Raw genomic sequence first — 12993 nt, forward strand, 5'->3', positions numbered from 1 at the left:
ATAGAATCATAGAACACTAGAACTGGAATGGACCTTGAGAGGTCATCAAGTCCAGTTCCCTGCCCTCAAATGTTATTTTGAAATTGGCAAACCTCATTGCAGGAGAAATAACACCCCTTTGAAAATAGGTGATATTAAGACACAGAATAGCAATATTAAAAAATAAGCCATAATGGCATCCAATGGCACTATTTCAGAATAGTGCTATGTGTCTGGAAATGCTATTTCAAAATACCTGGGTGCTATTTCAAAATGATATTTCAAAAGCTTACGCTCCAAAGTATCTGTTAGTCTATAAGTCGCCACAGGACTTCTTGTTGTTTTCGAAGATACAGACTAACACGGCTACCTCTCTGATACACATCAATAATTGCCTCACAAATCCATGTCACCACAGAAGCAACAGTTGACTTGCAAACACCAAACTGGCTAGGCTGTGACCTCCTCAGGGCACCCATCCCTTCATTAATTCCTGGAAAATTCATTTACATTTAAAAATAAAGTCTCTTCTGTTCAGACTCCAGCTGGAATCAGCCCCTTCTTGAGGACTCCTTCTGCTCACTGAGTGTTTGGAACAGATGCAATGTCTACCTACCATGCCCTCTGCTGTCTCCCTTCTCTTTGCTCCAGCCTCTGGCTCACACTCACTTTTCTCTCTCCTTCAGCCAGGTGTCCAGTATCCTTTTTCAGACTTGGGTTCAATCCAGTCTCTCCCACGAAATTAGGAGTTCCTAGCATACCTTCCCAGAACTGAACTATAATGAAAAAGTGTCTTACACTCACCCCATGATCCAGTTTTGCTCTCCAGTAGCTGCAGTTCCCTGACCTTTTGGCAGTTTTAATTTTCTAAGGCTTTCTAATTGGAATATTGGCCTCCCAGTCAAGAATCTCCAGTCTTCAGAGTTTATTCCAGCCATCTGTCACATCTGCACTCCCTCTCCAGACTTAGCGTGAATTAATCACGTAACGTCCCTCACTATAACCCACTTGAAATGAGCTGATCTTGTCACAGATGGACCTGAGGCCCCATCTCCCATTAAAGGGGCCAGCCAACTTGTGACAGGCCAGCACCAACAGCTTCAGAGAAAGGTTAAAGCAATCCAATTATTAAAGAAACAAGAATAAGGAATAGCTTGCTCATAGGGGAAGTTTCTGCCTTAATTTTGTCAGGTAGAGCTGTTGTTTTGGTAGAGTGGAAAGTGATGCTCCATCCGATGAGCACATGCTAAAGTATGACACGGAGCCCTTTAATCCATTTGAAAAAAAAAAAAGTTTTTACAATGCCTGAAGAAAATATGAGGTATTTTTTTTAAAGTTGAAAGTTGTTGCAATTTAAACACGTGCCTTCAGAGTTGTGAATTGTGCTGATGCATGAGTACCAGGAAGTTATACTATTTAGTCTAATTTTACTTTCTAAGCTGAGCGAAATGCAAACATGAAGCTTTTATGCTGTCAACATCATGTTCTGTGATACAGCTTTCTGATGAGATGTAAAGAGATGGAACATTGTTGAGGTGGAGATATACAAGAAGAAAGTTTTAAATGGCAGGTGCCACAGTGAAGGCTCTTGTACTCACAGAGACTATAGGATGTGTGAGAGATGTGGTGACTGCTAGCCAAGCATATGGAGCAGGATGAGGAGTAGAAAGTGAAGGACCACGAGGTCAGAGCATATCCACTGAGGGTTTTAAAGTGGGGTGATATCCATTAGAGTCTCAAATGAGTGGAAAGAGTGTAGTATGAGTGTAGTATGAACGTGCACTCATATTTTGAAAACAAAAAAGCGGTCAAATAGCACTTTAAAGACTAACAAAATAATGTATTAGGTGAGCTTTCATGGGACAGACCCACTTCTTCAGCTCACCTAATAAATTATTCTGTTAGTATGTAAAGTGCTGTTTGACTGCTTTTTTGTTTTGATAGTATATAGACTAGCACTGCTTCTCTCTGTTCATATTTTGAAGTATAAGTCTGTTAGATACAATAGGCTTAATGGTGCCTGGCCTGATTATTACATTAATGGGACATGTCCTGGTAATCATTAGATGCAGCAGGAAATGGTGATGGTGATTCAATCAATGGCATGCTTTTCCTTCAGTCAATATTGAATTAAAGCTCGAGACAGAATGAGCACTGTATTGTTGAGGTGCCCGTTCAATGCTGCAGCCCCCACCCATGCTGCTAACAATGGAGTAGAGACACGGTTATAAACTTAGCGAAAACTTGTTGTAGGCTGGGTTAAACCCCTTTTAGGTTGGTTGGTGTTAACTCATCCTTCAGCCAGCATAGCTATAATCTTAGGCTCTACCTGAGACGAAAAGCGTATGTGAGACGGTAATGGAGCCTGGGGGCTAAATAGGGCTTTGGGTAAGCATGCGTGGTGATGATGAAACTGTTTTTAGGGTGGGAATGCTGATGTGTGCTCCTGCCTTATCCCTTTTCACTTCACAGGGGTCACACATTGGCAACCCTAGGCACAGCTGGCAGTGGCAGTGGAGCCCCGGGCCAGCAGTGGGACCCCAAGCAGCAGCAGAGCCTCCAGGGCCAGTAGCTGCACCACCATGACAGTAGGCTGCAGAATCTGTAGCTGTGTGTACTGTGACACTGCTTGCTCTTCTTAACCACTTTCCCTCACAAGTAATTGTGTGAATTACTCCTCTGTGCCTCCCCTCACCAGAGACGAATGAGAGGAATGCATACAAGCTGTGTATTTTCCATTTGCTCCCTGACAGGTAATAGCCCGTGGTGCAGGCCCCTGGGTGCAGGGACCCAGGAACAAAACCTGGAGGTGCTGTAGCATACCCACATTCCTGCTTTGCATGCCTATGGGTGTGTGTGTGAGAGAGAGTGAGAGAGAGAGAGAAAGAGAACATGTGGCAACTGGAGAGACAAGAAGAGTGGTAGAATGAAAAAACAAGAAAGTCTAGGAGTAGCCACGGAGCACATTATGATCATGGAAAAAGCTAGAGTGAGCATTTTGGGTCTGTTTGTTGAAGAGCCTTGGGATGTAATCCAAGAAATTGCTACTTTTATTCTTGCTTCCTTCAGTGTGCAGAGACACAGGATTTTGCACATTTTCTAAATAAAGTCGCATCAAAGAAAACACCAGACTGTCAATTTCTACTTCCAGATGGAACATTCTCAGGGCCCCAAAATTTGAATTAGCTACTTGTGTCAAAAGGGTGCCTGGGTATAAAGCAGATGAGTTCTTCCAAAACTTGCTTGATATGTGCAGTACCACAATAGGCATGTCTTGTGCGAAATCCAGTAAGAAATCTATGTTTCTGGTGATTAAAGCAGTATTCTATATTCTACCATCATTTATATCACTATAATGCTCCTAAGTTTCTCTAACAGGAAGCACATTTCAGCACATGGAAGTGTGACATATTTTGGCACAAGCATTTAAAATTAAAACATCCATTTCACAGAAAAATAATCTAATTTATTTTGCTGGATATTTAGAGCCTATTGTCAGTGACCAAAACTAATCTCTCTTTAGTTGTTAATATTGGATTTGAAAAAATAAGGAGGCAGTGTGAGTGTTTCAGCAATGTTTAATTTCACGATATTGAAAAGTAGGGAATAGTTCTGACGTTTCTAGGGTATTTTTCCTTCTCTTTCCTTCTCAGTTGTATCTCATTATCAGACTGCTTTGCTTCATTTGAATTCTTTCTGTTGATAAGCCCCTTTGAAATTCTACTTGCAACAGATTACTCCACATTTACTTCCATGCTTTACATTTCCTGTAAAGAAATAGGAGCATGAGGAAAATAAAGGCCAGGAAAGCAAGAAATGGAGAGTGAGTGAACAAGAGAGAGAATGAAAACATACAAAGACATGCACAAAATGACTTTTTTCTGCACCACTTCTTGGAAGGTCACATCACTAAATTACCAGAATCACTGATTTTGTGTTCCTACAGCTGTTACCCCTCACTTGCTCCCACAAGTCACATCTCAGCTGTTAATCTCACACCAGAAGTAATTGAGGTTCATTCAAAAAGGAGTCATATAAAAAGTGGAAACTAGGACAAATTACAAAGGATGAATATAAGCAAACAATATAAGTAAGCAGGGGAAGATTAGCACGGCAAAGGCACAAAATGATCTCAAACTAGCTAGAGACATAAAGGGTAAAAAGAAGACATTCTATAAATATATAAGAAGCAAGAAGAAAACCAAGGACCAGGGTAGGCCCACTGCTCAGTGAGGAGAGAGAAGCAATATCAAGAAACTTGTAAATAGCAGAGGTGCTTAATGACTTATTTGTTTTGGTTTTCATCTAGAAGTTTGATGAAGGAACACCTAACATAGTGAATGCTAGTGGAAAATGGGTGGGTTTAGAAGATAAAATTAAAAAAAAAACAAGTTAAAAATCATGAAATGCATCCTAGAATACTCAAGGAGCCGATAGAAGACATATCTGAGCCTTTAGCTTTCAACTTTGAAAAGTCATGGAAGTTGAGGGAGATTCCAGAAGACTGGAAATATAGTGCAGATCTATAAAAAGGGGAATAAGAGCAACCCAGGAAGTTACAAACCAGTCAGTTTAACTTTTGTGCCAAGGAAGATAATGGAACCAGTCGTTAAAGAATTCGTCTGCAAACATCTGGAAGAAAGTAAGGTGATTGGTAGCAGCCAGCAAGGATTTGTAAAGAACAAGTCATGCCAAACCAATCTGATAGCTTTCTGCGAGAGCATAACAAGTCTTGTGGATAAGGGAGAAGCAGTAGATGTGGTATACCTAGAATTTAGTAAGGCATTTAATATGGCCTCATGTGATTTTTTTTTATCAATGAACTGGGCAAATACAACTTAGATGGAGCTACTATGAGGTGGGTGCATAACTGGCTGGATAATCATTCTCAGAGAGTAGTTACTAATGGTTCACAATCATGCTAGAAGGGCATAACAAGTGGGGTTCTGTGGGAGTCTGTTTGGGGACTGGTTCTGTTCAATATCGTCATCAACTATTTAGATATGGGCATAGAGAGTATGCCTAGTAAATTTGCAGATGATACCAATCTGGGAGGGATTGCACCTGCTTTCAAGGATAGGGTCATAATTCACAACAATCTGGGCAAACTGAAGAAATGACCTGAGGTAAATAGGATGAAGTTTAATAAGGACAAATCCAAAATACTCCACTTAGGAAGGAATAATCAGTTTCACACATACAGAATGGCAAGCAACTGTCTAGCAAGGAATCTTCTTGGCGGTCACTCAATAATGAGTAGGGTGTCTTCATGTCATCCTCCTATTTATGAATTTGCTGATGGTTGATCAGTGCAATTCTGGAGCCATGGACCTTATCACAGAAGAGGTAGGTGTTAGTAGTGTTGAAGAGGCATGGAGCAGTTTTTGACACTCTTTTCTTCTTTTCCACCTCTCCTCACCTGCTCTACGGTGGCATCTCTCAAATTGCACCACCCCCTCATGGATTACCGTTCTCCATTGGGGACAGTCTTGGGCAAGGTTCTCCCAAGTGTTGACACTGATCCTGCACCTTTTCATGTGTCAGAGAGGTAGCCATGTTAGTCTGTATTTTCAAAAACAACAAGAAGTCCTGTGGCACCTTGAAGACTAACAGATATTTTGGAGCATAAACTTTCCTGGACAAAGACCTGCTTCGTCAGATGCATGAGTCATCGTGTTTTTCATAAAAAAAACAGTCAAGTAGCACTTTAAAGACTAGCAAAATGGTTTTGTTTTGATAGTGTATAGACTAGCACGGCTTCCTCTTTGTTACTATTCAACGTGTTTTTCATGTGTGCCCTCAGTATGTCCTTATATCACTTTTGCTGTCCCCCCAACATTTCTCTCTCCTTCCTTCAGTTCAGAAAACAGAATCAGCTTTGGGAGCCACTGATCAGACATCAAAACCATGTGACCAGTCCAACAAAGTTGTTGATGAATGATAGTGGCTTAAGTGCTGGTCATGTTTGACTTTTCCAGGATGCTAGTATTCATGAGCCTATCCACTCAAGAGAGATGAGGATTTGCCTGAGGTAGCATTGATGATATTGTTCAAGTGCCTTCAAATGCCACTTGTATGTTGTCCAGGTTTCACATGCATATAGTAGTATTGGAAAAACCAATGCATGGTATGTTAGGAGCTTTGTCTTGAGAAAGATATCCCAGTTCTTGAAGACTCTTTGTCTCAGGCGAGCAAAAGCAGAGCTTGCACAGATCAGACAGTGCTAGATTTCTGCATCAGTGTGAACTTTATCTAAAAGATGACTTCCAAGGTATGGGAAATGCACCACATTTTCTAGTAGTTCTCCATTAACTTCAATAGAAGGTGCATGAGACTGTCCCATTGGCGAAGGTTGGTGGAGCACCTTGGTCTTTTTGATGTTCAGTGTGAGGCTGAGATTCTCATATGCTTTAGCGAAGGTACTTCAGATGGTCTGAAGGGCTCTGAGAGAAAGAGCAACAACCATATTGTCATCCACATACTGGAGCTCCATGACCCTGAGGTTGTGGAGGTCTTGCTTTTAGCCTTCAGTCTCCTGAGATTGAAAAGCTTCCCATTCATTCTACAGACAATCTTCACCCCATCTGGAAGCTTACCATCAGTGAGGTGAAGGGTCATGGTGATGAAGATGCAGAACAGTGATAGGGCAATGATATAGCCTTGTTTGACTCCCATTTTGACCTCAAAGGGGTCACCTTGGGATTCGTTGTTGCTCAATATTGTGACAGTCATATTGTCGTGAAGCAGCCTTAAAATGCTAGTGAATTTTTTGGGGCACCCCATCTTTGAGAGGATGGTGTGCGGTGAGCTGTGATTGACTGAGTTGAATGCATTGCTCAGGCTGATGAAACTCATATATAAGGCTTGGTTGTGTTCATGACATTTTTCTTGCAGTTGCTGGGCAGTGAAGATCTTGTCCGCTGTTCATCAGAATGGTCGGAAGCCACATTGGGATTCTGGAAGAATTCCTTCTGAGAGTCGCAGGCATCAGTTTGTGAGGGTTCAAGCTAAGATTTTCTTGGCTGTTGCCAGGAGGGAGATGCCATGATAGTTTCCACAGTCCAACTTGTCACCCTTCTTAAAAAGACTGACAATCAGTATGTCTCTGAAATCTTGTGGCATCTGCTCCCTATCCCAGATTTTGAAAATCAGGAGATGGAGCTGTTTGTGGAGCTCTGGTCCACCTTCTTTGAAGACTTTGGTGGGGATTCCATCTAGTCCAGTTGCCTTGCTGCTCTTCATTGCTTTGATGGCAGCTTAGACCTCACTCATGGTAGGAAGTGTTGCAAGATCATTTCTTGGCAGTTGCTGAGGGATTTGGTCAAGGGATTCTAGGACCATAGTGGAGGGGCAGTTCAAGAGCTCATCATAATGCTCCCTCTAGCAAGAAGTAATGGCTTCATTGTCTTCAAGAGTTGGGTACAATCCTTTGATCTCAGGGGACTGATTCCATGGTTTCTCAGTCCATAAACTGCTTTGGTAACATTGACAAAACCTCTTGTATTGTTGATGTCTGCAAGATGCTGGAGTTGTCGTGCCTTTTCAGTCCACCACTGGTTTTTCAGAGTCCTTGTTTTACATTTCAATTCTGCCTTGGCCTTGGCACGTGCTTCTCTCTTTGTCATGCAATTAATGTCATTTTGCTAGGTCCTAAAGTCTTCCCTTTTTGCCTCAATCAAGCATTCAGTTTCCACATTGTTTTAATCTAAACAGTTCTGATGCTTCCTGGTCTGGTAGCCAGTGGTTTTGTAACAAGCTCCAATGATGGCATTTTTCAGTTGACGCCAGTGTTCGTCCACATCTTCAGGGTTCACTGTCAGCAGCTTCCTTTGGAATGCTATCTGTAAGTCACTTTATTTAACGGGGTCCTTCAAGCTTTGTGCATTGATCCTTCATTGGATCTATTTCCTCTGACTTCTCTATTTGGTGACCATCTTAATCACCATTGGGGATCGAATAAGGTGGTGATCGGTCCAGCAGTCATCAGCACTAGCAATGGCATGTGTGAAAATGACATCATGCCGATCCTGAGTGTGGACAATGACATAGTCTATGAGGTGCCAGTGCTTCGATCAAGGATGTTGCCATGAGGTCTTAAATTTGTTCTTCAGGTGGAACAGGGTGTTCCTGATGACTAGGTTGTATGCTGCACATTTTGTAAAGAGGAGCACTCCATTGGAGTTGCTGTTGCCGACTCCTTCTTTCCTAGGGGTAGTCTGCCAGAGATCTGCGTCTCTACTGACCCTGGCATTGAAATTTCCTAAGAGAATAATCTTGTCTTCTTTGGGTATGTGATTTCAGGACCGTGTCCAGTTGGTCATAGAACTTCTCTTTTACATCATCTTCGGTGTCTTGAGTTTTTGCATAAGCTCTGATGACATTTGCCTGTTGGTTTTTGGCAAGCTTCAAGCGGCAAGTTATGAGAAGCTCATTGATGCCGACAGCAACTTCAGACAGGATCTTTATCAGTTTGTTCTTGATGGCAAATACGATTCTATGAACTTGTTTTTCTTCCTTTGGGTTCCTTTCCAGAAAAACGTGTACCCTTAACCTTCTTCTCTTAGCTGTCCTTCTTCTGGTCTACGTGTTTCTGCCAGGGCAGTGATATCGATGTTGAATCGTCACAGCTCATGGGTGATAACTTCCGTGCATCTTGCATATCACTCACTGTGTGGGTTGTCCATTAGAGTCCAAATATTCCATGTTCCATAGTTTACCATTAGATTTCAACTGCATGGAGGTGAACCCAACAGATGCGGTTATCCAGTCAGGAAGTTGAGGTGGACTATGTTTAGGGCACCTTTTCTACCCCCCTTCCCCATGTTAGGGTGAGCACAGTGGATCCTAAATAGGGCTGCTCACTTGTGGATTCAGTAGCTGGACTATTCTACCACCTCAGTCCTTGAAACAGAACAACTGATACATACATCCACCACTGACATGCTTGTTTATGACTGAAAGTTTCCAGATTTCACAATCCTGCTCCTGTCACCATTCACCAGTTGCTATAGGGATTAAGTTTAGGAGAGTAATATACAGAGGAAGATGCCTGTGTGTGACTTCTTTTAACGTAGGGGGACTGTTGCACTGCAGCCACCACACGGTTTTTGATGGATAGAAAGCTCAGGTCCAGTTCATGGAATCCATGACAACTGGGAGTCTCCTGTCCGCTGCAGCCTTCATCTGCCTTTACAGCTGTGGTAGCATTACCTTTGTTATCCTCCACCTGTTCTGCCGTTGAGGACTTAGGATCATTCTTTGTCTGGACCCTATTCCTTGCTCTTGCTGCCATGGGTGACCCTCTGGGAGCATGAGATTCCCTGTGGCATCACTCTTGGGTTCATTGGAACAAAAAAGACCACTACTGCAGAAAGGGATCTGGGGGTCATAGTGGATTACAAGCTAAATGAGAGTCAACATTATGACCCTGTTGCAAAAAAAGCAAGCATGATTCTGAGGTGCATTAACATCAATATCGTGAGCAAGCCACAAAGTCATTCTTCTACTCTACTCTGCAGAGATTAGGCTTCTGTTGGGGTATTGTATCCAGTTTTCGGCACCACATTTCAAGAGGGATGTGGAGAAATTGGAGAAGGTCCAGAGAAGAGCAACAAGAATGATTAAAGCTCTAGATAACATGAGCTATGAGGGAACATTGAAAGAACTGGCTTTGTTTAGTTTAGAAAAGGGAAGACTGAGAGGGGACATGATAGTGGTTTACAAATACCTAAAAGAGTATTACGACGAGGATGGGGAAAAATTCTTCTTCTTGGCCTCTGAGGATAGGACAAGAAGCAATATGCTTAAACTGCTGCAAGGGAGGTTTAGGTTAGACATTAGGAAAAACTTCCTAACTGTCAGGGTGGTTAAATGTTGAAATAAATTGCCTGGGGAGGTTGTAGAATTTCCATCACTCTCAAGGCTAGATAGATGTGTATCAGGGATAGTGTAGATGATTCTTGGTCCTGCCATGGGGGCAGAGGACTGGGCTCAATGACCTCTCAAGGTTCTTTCCAGTCTAGTTTTCTATGAATCTATGATTCATTCTGTGTGGAACAGCTGAGAGATGTAAAAAGCCTGTGCATACCTGACACAGTTGAAACCCTATGCCCAATACCAGGGTGCTGTCATATTTTTCAGCTGTTAGCCAGGGTTTGAAGGTTATTTCTGTTGCTGCTAAAAGTTGAGGAGCAGACTGAGAGATGAGTACCGCAGGTGGCCTAGTTTGAGGAGACACTTCCTATTCCTGACAATGGCCGTAGGGAAGAAAGAGGGAGGAATCAGAACAAATGAAATAAGAGAGGAGCAAAGAAGGAAGGAAGGAAAGAAGGAAAATGGAATCATAGATAACATAGAGAAGGAAAAAATGCTTGGAGGAGGAAACGAGGGGGTTTGAAAGAATATGGAAAGGAAGAGAAAGAATATGAAAGGGTAAAAGATTTAGAGAGGGAAAGGAGGGAAGGAAATGTTAATTAGAGAAGCAGCTGAAAAACTGTAAATTACTGAAGAAAATATGTGGTTAGACATAGAAGGAAAAACAATTAATTGAAAGAAGAGAAAGAGAAGAACCAGGGGAGATAATGTCAGTCATTCTATATTGTTTATAAAAAGTTTATGCAAAAACATTACCACAAAATGTGTAAATTATTAATTTGATACATCAGGAAATAGAGATATGACTGTTCATAAGGGATGCTCAGAAAATCCGATAGGGAAATGACAGGTGAATCTGGGATTCCCTTGTTTAAACATACAAGTTGTTTTTGTTTGATTTTTTTTTGTGTGTGTGTGCATCATAGATACTGTTTTTCTGCATGCTTTAATGATTGTGTGTGTTTGTGTGATGGGGAGTTACGTAAAACTATTTTGGTTCTGGTGATTTGGTAAATGGTATCTTGTCAGACTTTCGCATATATTTAAGTATTGAATTCTGTTTGGTGCACAACTATGTCAAAGTTCCTATGCAAGTTTTAACATTTTCTGCCCAATTTTCGTGTGATTGTCTTAAAATCTTCTAAAATGTCTCAAATTGCACTGAAATTAAACAATTTCTAAGAAAGAGTAATCCCAGGCCCCCTGTAATTTAATCCTTCTCACAAAAGTGTGAATGCTGGAGAAATGTAAAGAGTGTGTGTGTGTGGTAGAAAGAATTGAGATTGTGTGCTGATTCACATCTGCCCATTGTCCTTTCCCCAAGTTGGCTTGAATGGCTATTGTGTGAGAAGGGAAGAAGAAAACCATAGATGAGACAGACACAAACATGCATATATATAACCATGGACAAACAGAAACATTCAACAAGACATCTAGCTAGCCAAGTGAATGTACAGGAACTAACTCATAAAGTGGGTGAAGGAAACAGAGATGTGTACGGGAAGAACATGTTTTGGGTTTATAGTTTTTTTGAAAATTAAATACAGGTGCATAATATAACACAGTAGGATACAGAGCGTTATCAATGCCAGGTGAGCCAATGCGAGATCACCACATAACAGGTAGGACAAGGAATGGCACATAAGAAAAGCCAAATAGAAAGAGGTGGACAGAGTAAGGGCATAAAGTATGCAGAGTGACTTCCACTCATTCCAAGTTCTGTGGCTTGGATGGAGGAGGTTCAACACCAAACTCTAATTCAAGTCTATCCTTTGCTAGGATTCAAATTCAGTCATAGGTATGGGAGTTCAATAATATATTAAATCTGCTCTTAGTCTGCATCTACACTATGAGATAAATTTGACTTTTAATAAATTTGATTATTTAACCTCAATATTATGAATTTGAATTAAGTGTCCCCAAAGCCTCGTGGAATTAGACCCACCATTTTTCCTTGTCAAGGCTCCGCATCCCCATTGCCCTGTGCAAGTTCGACAGTGTGAGCAGTGCATTGTGGGTACCTAATCCCACAGTGCCTTAGCTTCAGTTGCTTGTGGGTGTTTCATGTTTGAATCCCAGAATTCACAGCACCAGTAATTGCGAAAACAAACTGGAGATTGCACCATTGTCTGCTGCAGCATTCCAGCATAAGCCTAGATCCCCAAATGCTTCAACTCATAGTACACATTGTTTCAGCACTTTGCTGTTGTGCAATTTTTCCTTCATTTACAAAGCTCAGTGACAGTTCAGTATCATAATGGTGCTGCTGCTGCTGCTGCCGCCGATGATTTGGAAGAGCAAATCTCCCAACTGTGGTCCAAGAACTCAGAGCTGCTGGCTGCCTTGGATGCATTGATGACTGTGGAGCAGTGGTTTTGGACTCATGAAATCAGCAGACACTGGTGGGACCACATCATTTTGGGATGACCATTAGTGGCTGCAGAACCTTCGCATGCACAAGTCCACTTCTATGTAACTTTGTGATGTGCTGGCGCCCACCCTGAAGTGCAACAACACAAGAATGTGTCCAGTTTTAACGGTTCAGAAGCATATGGCAATAGCACTGTGGAAGTTTGCAATGCCCGAGAGGTACCAGTCACTGGCAAATCAGTTTGGGGTAGGCAGGTCTACAGTGGGGTCCGTGGTGACAGAGGTGGGCCATGCAATCTGTCAGTGTCTTCTAAGGAAGACTGTGACCCTGGGAGATGTACAAGCAATAGTGGATGGCTTTGCTGTCCAGGGGTTTCCTAACTGCAATAGATGGCACGCATATCCTCATCATGGCCCTGGACCATTTGGCCTCTGAGTATATAAACAGAAAGGGATACTTCTCCATGTTCATGCAAGGTTTGGTAAATCACAAAGGTCCTTTCACCAACATCTATGTTGGCTGGTCAGGGAGGGTTCACAACGTGCGCATCTTCTGAAATTCTGGACTGTACAGAAAGCTCCTGGATGGGACATTTTCCCTGATGGGAAAAACATGGTTGGTGACATGGGGATGCCTATTGTTCTATTGGTTGACCCTGCTTACCTTCTGCTCCCTTGCCTTTTGAAGCCCTGCACAGGAGACCTGGACCCCAGCAAGGAAAACTTCAATCACAGATTCAGCAGGTGCAGAGTGGTGGTGGAATGCACCTT

This window comes from Carettochelys insculpta, chromosome 6 (genome assembly GCF_033958435.1).
Source record: "Carettochelys insculpta isolate YL-2023 chromosome 6, ASM3395843v1, whole genome shotgun sequence".
NCBI lineage: Eukaryota > Metazoa > Chordata > Testudines > Carettochelyidae > Carettochelys > Carettochelys insculpta.